Source organism: Mobula hypostoma, chromosome 24 (assembly GCF_963921235.1).
Source record: "Mobula hypostoma chromosome 24, sMobHyp1.1, whole genome shotgun sequence".
Taxonomy (NCBI): Eukaryota; Metazoa; Chordata; class Chondrichthyes; order Myliobatiformes; family Myliobatidae; genus Mobula; species Mobula hypostoma.
Window position 1 is genome coordinate 28299250 of NC_086120.1, and position 18944 is coordinate 28318193.

Here is an 18944-nt window from a genome sequence, read left to right on the forward strand (position 1 = left end):
AGTCATTGCTTTTTACCATCTCGATTACAAGCAAACCAATTTAGTCATAACCTCATGGGTTCCTCTTAGATGTCCTTCCTCAGTTTCTACCTTACTCAGTTCACTTTACCAAGCCTTCCCTGAGATACTATCTTGCTCAGGGCACCAGTTTAATTAAATTAATCATTATTTGTAGTGTCCAGGTTCCTTCCATTCAGTTCACACTTTTAGGGATGTGGGAAACTAGTTAATGAAAGAAATATTCTGATGTTCTTACTCTTTCTTTTAGGTGGGGATCTCCCTTCTACAATTTATCACTATTGTTATAAGCATTTAATTAATTAACATTTCTTATTATAATCAAGGAATCACTGAATTTTAGACCATTTACAACATACAAGCAGGCAAATTCACCCATTTTATCCATACTGGTCAAAAAAAGTCATCCAGCTTTGTCCCACTGTCCAGCACTGGGTCTGTAATGCCCAAAAGCTCACAGATCACATAGTGCACACTCAAGTACTAGTAGAATGTGATAGATGCTCCTTCCCCACTACCCATTCTTCGATTCTTTGATATTTGGTTTGACTGACCTCAATATAACAGCATTTCTACAAATGAGTTCACCAAGCACTGCCTGCTTCTATGTTGTAAATGTTCTAAAAATCTATGATTTCTTGATTATTAATCCAGTAGAAATTAAGTTACAAAATAACAGGATTATAATAAGAAATGTTAATTGATTGAATGCTTATAACAATAGTGAACATTGAAAAATCATGAGCTTAGCACAAACAACATCCAAGTCATTGATCAATCGGGAAAGAAGTTATGTCTTCATTACAATTTCCTAATGCTAGAACAAATCATGTTTAGCCATTCTGGGCACCTTCCCCTGAGCACAAATGCCTCATAGAGATGCCATGGTACAATGAAAGACTTTTGTCCTTTATCAAAACATTCCAAAATATTTTCTAGTAAATTAAGTTAGTTTTGAGGTGCTATTAGTGTTGCAATATAGGAAAGGAATTAGCTAATTTGCATGACGGTTGGCTCATGTGAAAACTCGCCCACTTTTCCAGGGTGCAAGGCTACAATCTCCTGGAACCTCTGTCAATCAGACTGATTTTGCAAGTAACGTTGTCCCGTCTAACTACCAGAGACCGTGACCGTTGCTGTTTCACTTGCAGTACTCACACCACGAATGAGAAAGCTCCCTCTACACAGCCCTGAGCACTGGTCTTTGAATCACGGGGGTAAATTGTAACCTTTGCTGCTGATGGAAACTCCCTTAACAGTCAATGCAGGACAAGGACAAACACAACGAGTGGATGACTAGGTGGCTGATCAGCTTCCGCTCAAAGATAAACATTTATCTTGGGTGTCTGGGTGGCTGAGGAATTGGAGAAGGGGGCAGGGTTTCAGATTTCTAGATAATTCAGACCTCTTCTGGGGTAGATATGACCTGTACAAAGGGGACGGGTTGCACTTGAATCCAATATCGTTGTGGGCGGGTTTGCTAGAGCTGTTAGAGAGTGGTTTAAACTAATATGGCAGGGGGATGGGGACCAGTACGATAGAGCTGAGGATGAGCCAGCAGGTTTACAAGTAGACGATGTAATAGGCGGGAGGAGAGAGAGCAGCGCACCCGCGCGTGCGCAGCCCTCTGGTGAAAAACGATATCGTATCCGTCAAATAGGGGCTGTGGACAATTCTGATTTGATGGAGAGGGACGTGAAAGCACAGAGGAACATCTGGAGAAATTTCTGAAACGCTCACTCGCTGCTGTCGTTACTGCGTGGTCGGGAATATTTCAGAGGGTAGGCCTCAAAATCCCTGGTTTTGCCTGCTGTTGGCGACCGAGAAGGAGGTTGAATCGTTTGGATAGAGGTGGCGCTCAGTACTTGGTGTCGGAGAGCTGATCAGAGCTCGAAGTTTTCGGATGATTCAGAGTCGGACCGTGGACGGGTATGGCAGGGAGAGTTTTTCTTCCTTCTCCCGTCTGCGTGAGATGTGGGACATTTGAGAGACTTTGAACTTTTTACTGTGCTCATGGACTTCTTCATCAAGTTATGGTATTGTTGCACTGTTGTAACTATATGTTATAAATATGTGGTTTTGCTAGTTTTTTTTCTAGTCTTGGTCTGTCCTGTGTTTTGTGATATCACACCGGAGGAAATATTGTATTATTTCTTAATGCATGCATTACTAAATGACAATAAAAGAGGACTGCGTGTCTTCATAATCTAATATGTAATATGAATGTAAGGAAGGACAAGCCAATGATTGAGTACAACTGCAGACAGAGCAAAGAGGTAAACTGTGCCAGACAGGCTAAGCTCATAAGTGTGGAGAATGCAGGACTGAAGGTGCTGTTTTAAATGTGTGTAGCGTTCGGAATAAGGTGGATGAACTCGTGGCACAATTAGAGATTGGTCGGTATGACGTTGTGGGCATCACAGAGTCGTGGCTGAAAGAAGGTCATAGTTGGAAGTTTAACATTAAATGAGATGCTTTGGTTCGAAAGGACAGGCAGGAAGACATAAGTGGTGGTGTGGCTCTATCAGTAACAGAAGGAATTATATCTTTAGAAAGAGGTGACACGAGGTCAGAGAACGTTGAATCTTTGTGAGTGGAGCTAAGAAACTGCAAGGGTAAAAAACCCATTACGGGAATCATATATAGGCCTCCAAATAGTATCCAGGATGTGGGGTTGAGATTGCAAAGGGAGCTGAAAAGGGCATGTAACAAGGGTAATGTCACAATTGTAATGGGGGACTTCAATATGCAAGGGGATTGGGAAAATCAGGTTGGGTGTCAGATTGCAAGAGAGGGAATTTGTTGAATGCCTAGGAGATAGCTTTTTAGAGTAGCTTGTGCTTGAGCCTACTAGGAGAAAGGCTATCTTAGATTGGATATCGTGTAATACTCCAGATCTCATTAGGGAGCTTTATATAAAGGAACCCTTCGGAGACAGTGATCATAATATGATTGAATTCATATGGCAATTTGAGAGGGAGAAGCATAAATCATAGGTATCGGAATCACAATGGAATAAAGGGAATTACAGAGATGGGAGCTTCCTTGGTGGATCGGAGGTGGGTACTGGCGGGGATGACAGCAGAACAGAGGTGGGAATAATTCAGGATAGACATGACCCTCAGAAGAAGTTGATCTCAAATGGCACAGCAAAACAACCCTGGCTGACAAGGGAAGTTAAGGACAGCATAAACGTCAAGGAAAGGGCATATAATGTAGCAAAATTGAGTGGAAAGTTGGACGACTGGGAAGTTTTTAAAATCCAACAAAAGGTAACTAGAAAGCTATAAGAAATGAAAAGATTAAATATGAGTGCAAACTAGCTGATAATGTAAAACAGGATACTAAAAGTTTTTTCAGTTATATAAAGAATAGAAGGGAGGTGACAGTTGATATCGGACCACAGGAAAATGCTGTTGGTGAGGTCGTAATGGAGGACAAATGGAGGACTTAATAAGTTCTTTGCTTCAGTCTTTACTGTGGAAGACACTAGCTATATGCCAGATGTCCACGAGTGTCAGGGAACAAGAGTGAGTGCTATTGCTATTACAAAGGAAAAAGTGCTAGGCAAACTCAATGGTCTTATGGTGGATAAGTCACCTGGACCAAAGTCCTGAAAGAGGTTGCTGAAGAGATAGTGGATGCATTGGTCATATTTTTTCAAGAATCATTTGATTCTGGCATGGTCCCAGTGGACTGGAAAATTGAGAATGTCACTCCACTCTTTAAGAAGGGAGGAAATTATAGGTCAGTTAGCCTAACCTCAGTGGTTGGAAGAGTGTTGGAGTCTATTATTAAGGACAAGGATTTGGGGTACTTGGAGAATAATGATAAAATAAGTCAAAGTCAGCACGGTTTCTGCAAAAAGCAAATCTTGCCTGATAAATCTGTTGGAATTCTTCGAAGAAGTTACAAGTAGTGTCAACAAAGCAGAGGCAGTGGATGTCATTTACTTAGGTTTTCAAAATGCATTTGATAAGGTGCCTCACATGAGGCTACTTAATAAGATAAAATTCTATAGTGTTACAGGAAATATACTGGCATGGATAGCTGAATGGCTGTCAGGCAGGAGGCAGTGAGTGGGAATAAAGGACCCTCTTCTGGTTGGCTGCCAGTGACTAGTGGTGTTCCTCAGGGGTCAATATTGGGACTACTTTTCACATTGTTTGTCAGTAATTTAGATAGTGGAATTGATAGCTTTGTGGCAAAGTGTGTGGATGATACAAGATATGTGGAGGGCTTGCTAGTGCTAAGGAAGCAATGCAATTGCAGCAGGACTTAGACAAAAAAGTGGCAGATGGAATGCAGTGCTGGGAAATGTATGATAACCATTTTGGTAAAAGAAACAATAGTGCAGACTGTTATCTAAATGGGGAGAAAATTCAAACATCAGAGGAACAAAGGAACTTAGGAGTCCTCGTGCAAGACTCCCAGAAGGTTAATTTATGGGTTGAATATGTGGTAAAGAAGGCAAATGCAAGTTTGGCATTTATTTCAAGGGGAATAGAATATAAAAGCAAGGAGATAATGCTGAGGCTTTATAAGACACTAGTCAGGCCGCACTTGGAGTATTGTCAACAGTTTTGGGCCCCTTTTCTCAGAAAGGATGTGTTGTCATTGGAGGGTGCCCAGAGGAGGTTCACGAGGATGATTCTGGAAATGAAGGAGTTAATATATGAGGAGCGCTTGGCAGCTTTGGGCCTGTACTAACTGGAATTTAGAAGAACGCATGGGGATCTCATTGAAACCTACCGAATGTTGAATGGACTAGATAGGGTGGATGTGGAGAGGATGTTTCCTATGGTGGAGGTGTCCAGAACTAGAGGACACAGCCTCAAATAAATGCGACCTTTTACAACAGAAGGAAGGAGGAATTTTTTTTAGCCAAAGGGTGGTGAATCTGTGGAATGCTCTGCCACAGACTGAGGTTGAGGCGAAATCTGTAAGTACATTGAAAGTGGAAGTTGATAGGTTCCTAATTGGTTGGGGCATCAAGAGATATGGTGAGAGAGCAGGTGTATGAGGTTGAATGGGAACCAGGATCAGCCACAGTGAAATGGCAGAGTGGATTCGATGGGCTGAATGGCCTAATCCTGCTCCTACATCTCATTGGTCTTTATTGCACAGAACCATATGCCATGAAATCATTGAAAAATATTGAAACAGAAAATATACAGGATTGAAAGAAGCCTATCACATCAGTGCCGATGGCAAGAGAACTTGTTCAACCTTCCAGGAGGATGAGGTCTGTAGCCTTGTGGGTCACCAGTCTTCAAGTACACAAGAAGTATTAGTTAAATGATAAGGGTTTCGCCTTCCTTTTTCACAGTGAGTTTCATACACCCTACCATCCTCTAGATATTCAACTTTTCCTCATCGCCCTCCAATTCTGCCACTTACTTGAAAAATACATCCCTGGTTTCTGGCCCCTCTGCTTATGGAGATTAGTCCTTCTCACTCCAACTGTTTTTTCTCTAAACTCAACTGTTTTTCCCCAGCCTCTTCTGCTACAACTGAACAATCCTGGCTCAACATTTCTTTAGCTGAATTAATCAACAGATGATTTAATTGAATTTAGCTGAACTGCATTATTTAATTCCAATCTATTTGATAAACTGAATTTATATTACATAATTTAATTTGCTGTCCCCGCTTGCATCACTACTTCTGTTACACTTCTGTAAAGCACAATGGTACCAGAGAAAAATCCATCCAAAACTTTAGATGAAGCCCAGGCTCAACGGTTTCCCGAGGGAACATGTTCCCGAATCTCATCACATTCTGTGTGAAGAAATGATTCTTGACACTAATTTTCCAGACATAGCAACATCTTCATAAATTTACTTTACAGTATACCCTCTTCAGTGCAATACACCTGGAAATGTGCTGGGCTACCTAACAATTCCATTATAGATTCAATCTTAGACTCATAACTTGGGACAATGAAGTTAAACATTCTATAATCCTTTTAACCACCTTATTGGCCTCTTGTGTCATCTTAGCACTGACATTCCAGATGCTTTTCTTCCCTATACCACTGTATCCTGCCATTTATTATACAGTCCCTCGTCTTGCTACACCTTCCCAAAGGCATTACCACACAATACTCAGGGTTAAATTCTATTTGCCACTTTCTATCCAACTGACTGGAGCATTCCTCCTCCCTGTCACCATTCCACACAAAAGAGCTGGAGGAACTCAGCAGGTCAGGCAGCTTCTATGGAGGGAAATGAATGGTCGACATTTTGGGTTGAGATTCTTCAACTGGACTGGAAAGAAAGAGGGGAGATAGCCAGACTTCCAGCATCTGCTGTCTCTTGTGTCTCCTCATATCAGATGCAAATGAGTCCCATCCCGCGAGGTTAAAATTATCAATGTTTTACAAAAAACAAGAAGCTGAACACTGAGGACTGGCAACAGAATCCAGCCACAATGAAACTGTACTTGTCAACTATCATCCTTTGCTCCCTACCCCGATTTGTAATTCAATTTGCCGCACTCCCTTAGACCTTATGCATTTTTACCCTTTTTGACCAGACTGCCACGTTTAAAGCTTTGCTATATTTTATTTATTTGTTTATATCTGGAGATGCAGCATGAAACAGGCCCCTCCAGCCTAACAAGCCATATCGCCTAGCAACCCACCTATTTAACACTAGCCAACTCACAGGACAATTTATAATGACCTACGAACCAGTACATCTTTGGACTGTGAGGGGAAACTGAAGCACTCAGATGAAACCTGCATGGTGTTGGGGAGAGCATACAAAACTCCTCATAGATGGCGCTGGAATTGAACTCCGACTCCGAGTTGTCATAGTGTTATGTTAACCGTTGCCCTGAGAAACCCTCCAGCTTTCCTCCTCAATAAGTTCAATCAATTGAGTCAGACTCAACTTCCTTTAATAAATAAGTGTGCCTGTTCCCATTTAGTATGCGCCTGTCTGAACGAAGGTACGGGCATCGATTTAAATCGATGTTTTAATGGCAAACTCGGCCATCTTCATCAGGGATCATTCATTCGTTCATCCATGATGAAGGTGGCAGAGTTTGACATCGAAACGTCGGTTAAAATTAATACCTGTACCAGGCTGGAAGCTCGAGAAGAGTTTATTCTTCATATACGCCGGGAAAGCACTGCATCCTTTTCAAGGTTTATATTATTCTCCAAAAGTGGGGGTTTTGGTAATTTACCCAACAACAATGATAATACTAATAGGCTTGTAAGTGTATTTCTTTTAGTTCTCTTAAACACACCAGGATATACAGATAATCACACTAGAAGCAGGACAGTTTTATTTCCCCTCCTCTACATCTATTAAAATATTGTTTCTCCCATATTTATCTTCTTTCCTATGTAAAATGATCGTGACTACAGGGGGAGTCTAGGATCGGAGGGCACAGTCTCAGACTAAAGGGACAACCATTTAGAACAAAGACAAGGAGGAATTTCTTTAGCCAAGGGGAGATGAATCTGAAATTCGTTGCCACAGGCGGCTGTAGAGTCCAAGTCACTGAATGTATTTAAGAAGAAGGTTAATAGGTTTTTGGTTGGTAAGGACATGAAAAGTTAAGGGGAGAAGGCAGGAGAATGGGGTTGAGAAGGAACATGGATCAGCCGTGATAAAATGGTGGGGCAGACTCAATAGGCCGAAAGGCCTGGTTCTGTTCCTATGTCAAACATCCCACCTCTCCCGGAAGTTCCGGGAGCCCCCCGCATATGAATAGTGGCTCCCTGATGCCCGCAAATTATATACAATATCACGGAAATCAATTTTTTTGAGAGCGAGAGAGAGAGAGAAAGCAAGAGAGAGAAAGCGCGAGAGTGACCATGAGAGAGAGTGAGAGCAAGAAAGAGCACGCGAGCGAGAGAGAAAGCAAGCGAGAGAGAGAGAGAGAGAGAGAGAGCGAGAGAGAGAGAACGCACGCGAGAGCGCACCATGGGAGAGTGTTCCAAAAAAAGAAAATATAAAACGTACGTCACCCCAGACTACACTAAAGTGTACCCCTGCCTAATAGGGGTCAAAAATAATGAGTGTTGCTCGCTGCACTGTTTACAACAGTGACTTTTCTATTGCCCATGGTGGGTTAAAATGTAAAAGACATGTTGAGGTGAGTTTAACAGGTGTCATTCGTTCATCAGCATGGCTAACGTTATTTAAACTAGCTGGCCAGCTGCTAAGGAGCTACGCTATTGCAGACATCCCACTTCTCCCGGGAGTCTCCCGCAAATTGATGGTGCTACCTCCCTGAAATGAGTTTTTGCAGGATGGGATGTCTGCTATGTCTCATCGTCTTACGGTATGCCTTCAATCTTTCAGTTGTTGGTCTTCAAATGATTAAATGGACTTTTCTGACAGGCCCAACTAAAACTCCTTGTGATTTTGATTGCGTCACTACCTTTATTTTTATCTTCAGTGCCTCATTTTCATAAACTGAAAGAGAAAAAGGGAAACAAAGAGTGAAAGAGAAAGAATGTCCCTGCATAAGCACTAGAGGAAATCTTTGCATCAGTGTGGTAATGTAGGAAACATAAGAGCCAATTTGAGTACAGAAATTCCCACACACAATGTGATAAAGAGCTGATTTATTTTTATGATTTCGTTTTGAGGAATATTTTTTGGCTGACACTCAATTGAAAACATCCCCTAGTCTATCAAGAAAAGTCTTCTGGTATTTTTTTCCTCTAACAGTCAGGATCTAGGTTTGAGGCCTAATTTTAAAAAAACTCTTCTGACAGTGACACTTTCCATCAATTCTATCTACAAGATATTTTCTCCTAGTCAGTACTCTTTCAGGCCGAACTTTTGGTGCAGCCATAACTAAGTAGGCTCCCGGCAATGCATAAATAGAACCAGTTCCAAACTAGATCCTCTGGAGTGAGTTAGAGTTGGGTTAATGGTGGGGATTTAGAGAAGGATCCCGCAAAAGGCAAACATTGCTCCTATTCACCGTGGAACACACAAAAAAAATACATGGGCCACGGTGGGAGATTTCAACGCAGATTCACCCACCACTGATACCAAGACTTAGAGATTTCCACAGTCCAGACTTGTTTGTATTCCTTTGGTTTGAGAAGATTATAGTGTAAACTAATGGAGCTTCGTTTTAACTGATTAAAGGTATTGTGCTGATTGACACAGAGACACCATTTCCTTTGGCTGCTGGGGTGAAGGTGAGAGTGAGTTTCAAATCAGGTCTTTTAGGGAACGATGTCAGGAATTAGTTCTTTACACATATTGTGATGGAAATTGAGAGACATTTCCTCAGGAAATTGTTGAGCCCGGTCTTAATCTAAAATCTCAGATGGATTCTTCTTTGATGGTATTATGCTCTACAGAAGTGTGACAGAAGTAGTGGTACAAGTGGAGAATTCAATTTATTAACTGACTGGAATTAAATGATCAATCATTTTAAACCACTAAACTGACTGTAGAGGGCTATCCAACTCACAAAAGCCCCTTCCAGCTGGTTGACTCACAGATGCCCTACAAAACCATTTAATTGTATCAGAAGGTCAGGAATCAAAAAAGAATTTGAGTCTTAATCCCTGAAATTTCCTATCACCAATTGGACTACTGTTATTGAAGAAAACAGCTCCCCCACCACCTTCTCAGGAACAATCTTCTCTCACAAAGGGCAATAAGCATTAGCCTAACCCGTAATGTTGTAAGACACATAAGCCATTTGGCCCATCGAATCTGCCCCATCCTTCCATCGTGGTTGATTTATTATCCCTCTCAACCCCATTCTCCCACCTTCTCCCCATAACCTTTGATGCCCTGACTAATGAAAACTTATCAACCTCCATTCTAAATATACCCAATGACTTGGCCTCCACAGCTGTCTGTAGCACTGAATTCTACAGATTCACCACCCTCTGGATAAAGAAATCCTTCCTTCCCTCTATTCTAAAGGCATTTCCTTCTGTTCTGAGGCTGTACCTGTTGGTTCTAGACTCTCCCACTATAGGAAACATCCTCTCCATGTCCACTCTACAAGAAACACCCTCTTCACATCCACTCAATCTAGGCTTTTCAATGTTCAATTGGTTTCCATGAAATCCCTCCTCATTCTTCTAAACTCCAGCAAGTACAGGCCCAGAGGCATCAAACGCTCTTCATACATAAACCCTTTCTTTCGCAGGATCATTCTCATGAACTTCCTCTGAACTGTGTCCAATGCCAGCATATCCTTTCTTAGATAAGGGGCCCAAAACTGCTCACAATTCTCCAAGTGTGATCTGACCAACGCCTTTTAAAGCCTCTACATTACATCCTTGCTTTTATATTCTAGTCCTCTTGAAATGAATGCTAACATTGCATTTACCTACTTTACCACCGACTCAACCTGCAAGTTAACCTTTGGGAAATCCTGCACAAGGACTCCCAAATCCCTTTGCACCTTGACTTCTGAATTTATTCCCTGCTTAGAAAATAGTCTATGCCTTTATTTCTTCTACCAAAGTGCATAAGCGTACATTTCCCTACACTGTATTCCATCTGCTACCTTTTCTGCCCAATTCTCTTAATCTGTCTAGTCCTTCTGCAGATTCTCTGCTTCGTCAACACCACCTGTCCCTCCACTTATCTTCGTATCGTCTGAAAACTTGGACACAGGGCTATCAATTCCGTCGTCCAAATTATTGACAGATAATGCAAAAGGAGCAGGAAACAAGAAAAGGCCCTTTTATGTCCATCCTGAAAGTGACCATCAAAGAAATGGAGTTGGACGAATGATACAGCAATGGATTTCATTGAAAAGTGAGAGGAAATGAATGGCCAACTCCTGCTCTAATTTCTTTTTCCTTCATAGAGCATCCCCCTTCACATTTAAACTGAGGCTCTCTCTGGGACATTTTAGTGGAAAATTAAGACTCAGGCTCAATGGTTCTTCCATACGTAAAGGCAATGGGTAGTTTATGGCTGTGAATTACTAACACCAGCAAATCAGAGAGCATAGTTAATTAGCTGAATGTTGTTTATGCAGTAAATGGGCTCCAGAAACTAAACTGAGTATTGTGTACAGTTCTGGTCATTGAATTATAGGAAAGATGTCAATAAAATTGAGGGAGTACAGAGGAGGTTTACTAAAATGTTGCCTGGGTTTCATCTCCTAAGTTACAGAGAAAGGTTGAACAAGTTAGGTCTTTATTCTTTGGAGCGTAGAAGGTTGAGGGGGGACTTGATAGAGGTATTTAAAATTGTGAGGGGGATACATAGATTTGACGTAGATAGGCTTTTTCCATTGAGAATGGGGGAGATTCAAACAAGAGGACATGAGTTGAGAGTTAAAGGGCTAAAGTTTAGGGGTAACATGAGGGGGATTTTCTTTACTCAGAGAGTGGTAGCTGTGTGGAACGAGCTTCCAGCAGAAGTGGTTGAGGCAGGTTTGGTGCTGTCATTTAAAGTTAAATTGGATAGCTATATGGACAGGAAAGGAATGGAGGGTTATGGGCTGGGTGCAGGTCGGTGGGACTGGGTGAGAGTAAGAGTTCGGCACGGACTAGAAGGGCCGAGATGGCCTGTTTCCGTGCTGTAATTGTTATATGGTTATATTGGTATACCTCTAATGATAGGAAAATGCATTAGATTGAAAAGTTTATAAAAGACCAGACTCCAGTAAATTATAATTGGAATCAACTCTGAGTGGAGACCCTCAGTAGGGTTATCACATCCTCGCAAAGTTTCTCTCCTCCAGAAAAATTAGAAGCAAGCCAAGCTTAAACGAATGGTCAAACTGGAACATTCTCAGGCAAAGACCACTTTTGTAAGTTGAAAAACTTTAATAACACTTTTGTGATATTTGTGATTTTGTGCTTGTCCTGATCAGTATCTCTGTGCAGCCAGTGTCTGTAACCTGATGAAGGACATAAGAAAAAATGATTCAGGAATTGAACAAAATGCCAAGAAGCAGCTATTAATCCAGCAGAAGTTTATATGGAAATAATCTCTGTATATAATATAGAGGATAGCTAAACCTGTGTTTATTTTACATGGTAATAGGAGAATCTGTGAGTGTTACAGAGAATTGACGCTCTGTATACATTACAAGAAAATAAAAGATGTTACATTTTGCTATGGAGAGAAAATACTGTGTACTGCAGGGAATTGAGGGCCATAGAGTTCAGCAAACTTTGTGGGTATTTTAGGAATAGAAAATCCCTATCAGTAACAATTCCTGAATGTTGTGGACAACAGCAAATCCTGTAAATATTACAGAGAACAAATAAACCAGTGAATGCAACTGAAAAAGCAAACCACATCTACCGTGCATGGTAGGGAACAGGTCAAAGTTCAAAGCAAATTTATTACCAAATATATCACCACACACGACACCAAGGTTCATTTTCTAGCTGGCATTTACAGTAGAACAAAGAAAGACAACAGAATCAATAAAACACAACACACAGAGACCGACTAACAAACAAAGAATGTGCAAAAGAAAGACAAACTCTGCAAATGCAGATAGATAGACAAATAAGTAAATGATATTGTGATGTAGAGTCCTTGAAAGTGAGACTATAGATTGTGGAGTCAGTTCAGTGTGGAGGTGAGTGAAGTTATCCACACTGGTTCAGGAGCTGATGGTTGAAGGGTAATAACTGTTCCTGGTGTGGGACCTAAGGCCCCTGTACCTCCCGCCTAATCACTCTACGTATACTACTGGGAACAGCAGACAGTGTTTGTGTAAAATAAGATAAATATTTTTTATTTCCCTTTTGTACTACTTATTTAATTTAACTAATTAATATATAATTACTGTAATTCACAAGTTTTTTCTATCATTATGTATTGCAATGTACTGCTTCTGCAAGGACGACAAGTTTCACAACATATGCTGGTGATATTAAACCTGATTCTGATTCAATATGTAGTCAGTGTTCTAATGTGAGGAAGACCATAAGCATTTTATGTCCAGGTCCTATCTTCTGTTTTTGTTTGGCAAATAAATGAAGAGATAATGTTGGCTCAGGGATTAAGCCAAACTTCCTTGCTCTTCTTTGACATGGTTCTGAGTTTTTTCTTTCCATTTTCATCCATATTGACATCTCACAATCTTATCCAAAAGCATCAGCCCAAATTATACCCCTGGAGCAGGATTTAAACCGACAACCTCTGAACTTGGATTTGTGAATTCTATCCACTGAGCCACAACTGCAGCCACACATTCTAGCAGGCAATTACCACACCTATTCACTTTTTTTCTTGAAGGGGTGAACGTCTGTGCTGACGGACAATGCTCACTTGGGTCCACTGTGGCACTGAGTGCAGATCCTGGTGGAATAACCCTGTCTTCAAGTCATAAGGAAATCAAGGACTTAGGGGAAACTGATGTCAAGGGAGAGCTCAGGCTGACATCAGGTCACTGATAGAGCCACAGAGTACTACAACAGAGAAAAAGGCCCTCCTGCCCATTTAGTTCATGCCAAACTGTTATTCTGTCTGGTGCCATCGACCCGCAGCTGGATTATAGTCTTCCAAATCCTTCCCATCCACGTACCTATACTCTTAAATGTTGCAACTGGACCTGCATCCATCACTCTGCTAGCAGTTCATTCTACAGTCACGCCACCCTCTGAATGAAGTTCCCTCTCATATTCCCCTTTAATATTTTACTTTTCACCCTTAACCTATAACCCCTATCAATGGTAAAAGCCCAACTGCATTTACCCGATCTATATCCTGCATAATTTTGTATATCTTTATCAAGTCCCTCCTCCTTCCCCTACGCTCCAGGGAATGAAGTCCCAACATATTCAACCTTTAACCAAAAACTCAAGGTGCTCAAGTCCCAGCAACATCCTTGCAAATTTTCTCCGTACTTTTTCAAACTTATTGATATCTTTCTTGTGGGTAGATGACCGGGACCATATACAATACTCCAATTTTGGCCCTACTGAAGTTTTCAACAACTTCAACATAACATTACAATTCTTATACTCAAGACTGATTTATGAAGGCCAACGTGCCAAAAGCTCTCTGCAGGAACCTATCTACCTGATGATCTTACTGAATGATGGAGCAGGCTCAAGGTGCCATCTTGACTCCACTTACTCCTGTTTCTTGTGGTTTTGGATACAGCAGTTGGCATACTGATCCAGGATTAGTGTGCAGGATGCACATCATGCACGATGGAATGCACATTGTAATGGTTGTGTTCCTGTGCCGCAAATATTGCCAGAAAATAACACATCCAATTTCTTTAAGCAGACAACTGAATGCAAAGACAAATTTTCCTTCAGCCTCTCAGTACTCTATTCATGTACTCCCTCCTCTCTTGTAGGTCAGGTCTGCCAGTAAGGTAGCATTTTACCTCTATTTATCTATCTCTCTCTCTCACACACACACACTCCCTTCCCCAGGAACATGGAGTTGCCACCCCTAAGGCACAAAGTAATATAAACTGAAAACAGTAACACACACAAAATGCTGGAGGAACTCTGAAGGCCAGGCAACATCTATGGAAAAGAGCACAGTCGCCATTTTGGGCCAAAACCCTTCTGTCCTACCGAAGGGTTTCAGCCGGAAACATTGACAGTGCTCGTTTCAATAGATGCTGTCTGGCCTGCAGAGTTCCTCCAGCATTTTGTGTGTGTGGCTTGGACTTTCAGCATCTGCAGATTTACTCTTGTTTATAAGCTGAACAGACCTGGACAGGGAACTGAACATTGGATCTCCCAGACATTTAGCCAAGTGATCATAAACGCCAAGGGGAGAGTTTGCATTTTGAGAACATGTTACATTCTTGGGCTGGCAATACTTGTAATTTCCTCAGTTGCACTCAGTGTTTACTCTGTAAGCGTTAAGAATGAAAACCCCCAGAAGTTTTTGTTTCTAGTCCTGCATCACCAACTCTCTCTCTTTTTCTCTCCCAGTTGGCTTCATCTGCTCTGATTAATTTCCATCCTGATTTTTTTTGGTTCCACTGTTTAGGAGTTGGCAATGTCTAATGCACTTCTTCCACTTGTTTACAATTTCCCCATTAGACTGGCTAATGTTACAAGCAAATCATTTATTCTCCTGCACTTGTGGAAATGGGAAGTCATCCCAGGTGGCAGATTTCAAATGGGCACCTTGGTCAGTCACATACTTTCAGCACCAGCAGAAAGCTGGAGCTTTTGGTGCCTGTCTGTATCGATCAGTACCTCAGATGTGGTGTTTGCTCTTCACCGCTCACTTAAGCAGCAAAATCAAACACATGCTCCTCCATCTGTAACCTACTGGGCAGAGGCCAGGGATACGATTGTCCAGCTGAGTTAAGGAAGGGCAATGGGAATACACCAGCCCTGGTCTATTGCCTTTTTATTGCCCCCTACAAACATCACAACTAACAACTTTACAACGTGAAACAGGGATGGGTAATGGATGGTGGATTTGCCTGTGGTGCCCACCATATTGAAAAGAAGACTCACACTTCCCCTGATCTGACACTGACTTAAATACTAACACGAGAAAATTAGCAGATTCTGGAAATCCAAAGCAACATACACAAGATGCTGGAGGAACTCAGCAGGCCAGGCAGCATTTTGCCTTCTTTATAGCTGCATTATCAATGCAGCTGTAAAGAAGGCAAGATAGTGGCTATATTTCATTAGGAGTTTGAGGAGACTTGTCACCTAAGACATTCAAAAACTTCTACAGACATACCGTGGAGAGCATTCTTATAGGCTGCATCACAGTCTGGTATTGAGGGGAGGGTGGTGGATACTGCACAGGATCATAAGCAGCTACAGAAAGTTGTAAAATTAGTCAACTCCAACATGAGCACTAGTCTCTGTAATACCCAAGATATCTTCAAGGGTCGGTGCCTGAGAAAGGTGGCGTCCATTATTAGGGCCCCCATTACCCAAGGCATGCCCTCTGCTCATTGTTACCATCGGGAAGGAGATACAGAGTCCTGAAGGCACACACTCAGCGATACAGGAGCAACTTCTTCCCATCTACCATCTGATTCTTAAATGGACATTGAACCCATGAACACTACCTCACTTTTAATATTTCTTTTTTTGCACTATTTTTAATTTAACTATTTACTATATATTTTTTTCACTATAATTGATTTTTCTCTATATTTAACATGTATTGCATTGTACTGCTGCTGCTAAATTAACAAATTTCTCGACATATGCCAGTGATATTAAACCTGCTTCTGAAAAGAGTAAACAGTCGACGCTTCGGACCGAGATCCTTCGTCAGGACTGAAGATTTCAACTTCTTCCGGGTTGGCAAACCTCGAAGAGACTTCGCAGTGGTAGCAGTGTCACAAGCCTGGGAAAAATCTGCAGATGCTGGTCCTGGTGAAGGGTCTCGGCCTGAAACATTGACTGTTCACTGATTTAAGTAGGCAGACTGCCACGTCTATGTTGTTGTTTCATATGGTAGGTGTCTTCACACTTCTAATTATTTTTTGTCATGATGAAGTACGGCTTGGGAGGGGCAGACATGAGTCTGTCCGTTCGGGAACCAGGGTTGGATTAATCTTCGTCTACAGCTGTCCAACATGGGTGGCCCTGAGCTAGCATCGCCTGATGGAGTCCTGATGATGTGTATGACAAGGTTTAATTAATATCTTGTTACCAGGGCATTATACAGGAGAGCTGCTTCACACCCAATCACTTGAAATATTCATTATGCACATGGTCAAGGAATTTGATTTTTAATAAAGTTTCTCTTAAAGGAGGAGTAGGAGATAAAGAGACAGAGAGGCCTTGGGAGAAAATTCTATACCTCATCATAGGCAACCAAAGACTTGGCCACCAACAGTGAGAAAATTATGTTTATAAACATGCAAAGGTCAACACTTTGAGGCATTCACAGTGATCAGAATAATATTTTATAAATGAGAATTCAAGTCCTTTCTGGACAGGATGTCAGTGTAGGTCAGAGAATGGTGAATGAGTCAGGACACAGGCATCCGAGTTCCAGACCAGGAGTTTATAAAGGGTGAAAGGGGGATGAAATACACCATCCAAAGCCCAACCTCGGTACAGGCAACGTATGTCAATAGTGTTTAAAAATAAATACTCAAGGGATAGATAGAAGTGAAAAGGAGATTCTGACAGCAGTCCTAGTTGAGGCTGAAGGTATTTGGCAAGTAATTGTACAGATTAAACACAAAGCCGTTGTTAACCACTGACTGAGCACCTCACAGTTCCAAGCAACTCCTAGTTTTAAGTCCACTCTCTATTAAGTGGCCACCAATATGGGGCCAGAGCAGCACCAGTGACGTTAACAGTGCGTGCTATGAATGGCTTCCCTGTCTCGCTTACATGGCATGGTCTGGACTGCTGTGGCTTGGGTGGTTTGTCGACTGAACCTGAAAGGCTGTGCTTATGATCTCATGCCACAGGGTCACACTGGATTTCAAAGTTTAGTGGATTAGCTCTGTTTGAACATCCTAACCTCAGCAATTTTCCCATGTTGGTGGAAAAGTTCGCAATCCAAAAAGCAGCTTGCCAAACCAGCGTATTCAAACAGGTACCAAAAATATCACCGTGAGTAAATAATGACTTTGCAATAAAGCAATGATGAGATATAGGGTGATGGGATGAAAGAAAGAGATTGCCGGGAAGTCGACAGTTTACTCTTTTCCATAGATGTTGCCTAACCTGCTGAGTTCCTCCAGCATTTTGCATGTGTTAATTTAATTTCCAGCATCTGCAGACTTTCTCTTGTTTGTCATAGAAAGCATGGTTACTTTTCTGAATGGAAGGAGATAATCAGTGGACTATGGCAGGGATCAGACCACAGTCACTGACCATTTACATTAATGACCTGGAGGAGGATAAATATGCAAGATTTCTATATTTGCAGATGATACAAAAATAGGTGGAAGAGCCTGCAAGGATACTGTGGTTCCACCACAGGATGTAAATAAAGTGAGTGGGTAGGCAAAAGACTGGCAAGCAGAGTTTAATGAGGGCAATTGTGAGATCATGCATCAGTAGGTGAAATCAAAAAGCAGATTATCTACTGAATTGGGAAAAGCTTTGGCACATATACATAAAGTATTCATCCCCTTGGAAGCTTTCATGTCTTATTGTTTTACAACACTGAATCACAGAGGATTTAATTTGGCTTTTTTTGACTCTGATCAACAGAAAAACTCTTTTGTGTCAAAGTGATCTAAATTAATTATACTGTAAATATAAAACACAAAATAATTGATTGCATACTTATTCAAGTCATCAAGTCAGTATTTAGCAGATGCACATTTGGTAGCAATTACAGCCCTGAGTCTGTGTGGATAGGTCTCTATCAGCTTCGCACATCTGGACACTGCAATTTTTCCCCATTCTTCTTTACAAAACTGTTCATACTCTGACACATTGCATAGAGATCATGAGTGAACAGCCCTTTTCAAGTCCAGCCACAAATTCTCAATTGGATTCAGGTCTGGACTCTGACTTGGCCACTCCAGGACATTAACTTTGTTGTTTTTAAGCCATTCCTGTGTAGCTTTGACTTTATGCTTGGGGTCATTGTCTTTCTGGAAAACAAATCTTCTCCCAAGTTGCAGTTCTCTTGCAGACTGCATCAGGTTTTCCTCTGGGATTTCCATGTATTTTGCTGCATTCACTTTACCCTCTACCTTCACAAGCCTTCCAGGGCCTGCTGCAGTGAAGCATTCCCACAGCATGATGCAGCCACCACCATGCTTCATGGTAGGGATGGTGTGTTTTTGATGATGTGCAGTGTCTGGCTTATGCCAAACATGGCGTTTAGTCTGATGGCCAAAAATCTTAATTTAGATTTCATCAGACCATAGAACCTTCTTCCAGCTGACTTCAGAATCTCCCACATGCCTTCTGGCAAACTCTAGCTGAGATTTCGCATGAGTTTTTTTCAACAGTGGATTTTTCTTTGCCACTCTCCCATAAACCTGCAACTGGTGAAGCACCCTTGGTAACGGTTGTTGTATGC

The 18944-nt window shown here is 41.5% G+C and overlaps 1 protein-coding gene across 2 annotated transcripts in view; it reads right to left on the reverse strand.

The window, feature by feature from the left end:
* Positions 1-18944, reverse strand: part of arhgef18b (rho/rac guanine nucleotide exchange factor (GEF) 18b) — a 210270-nt gene that overhangs the window by 135290 nt on the left and 56036 nt on the right. The gene's annotated exons all lie outside the window — the stretch shown is intronic.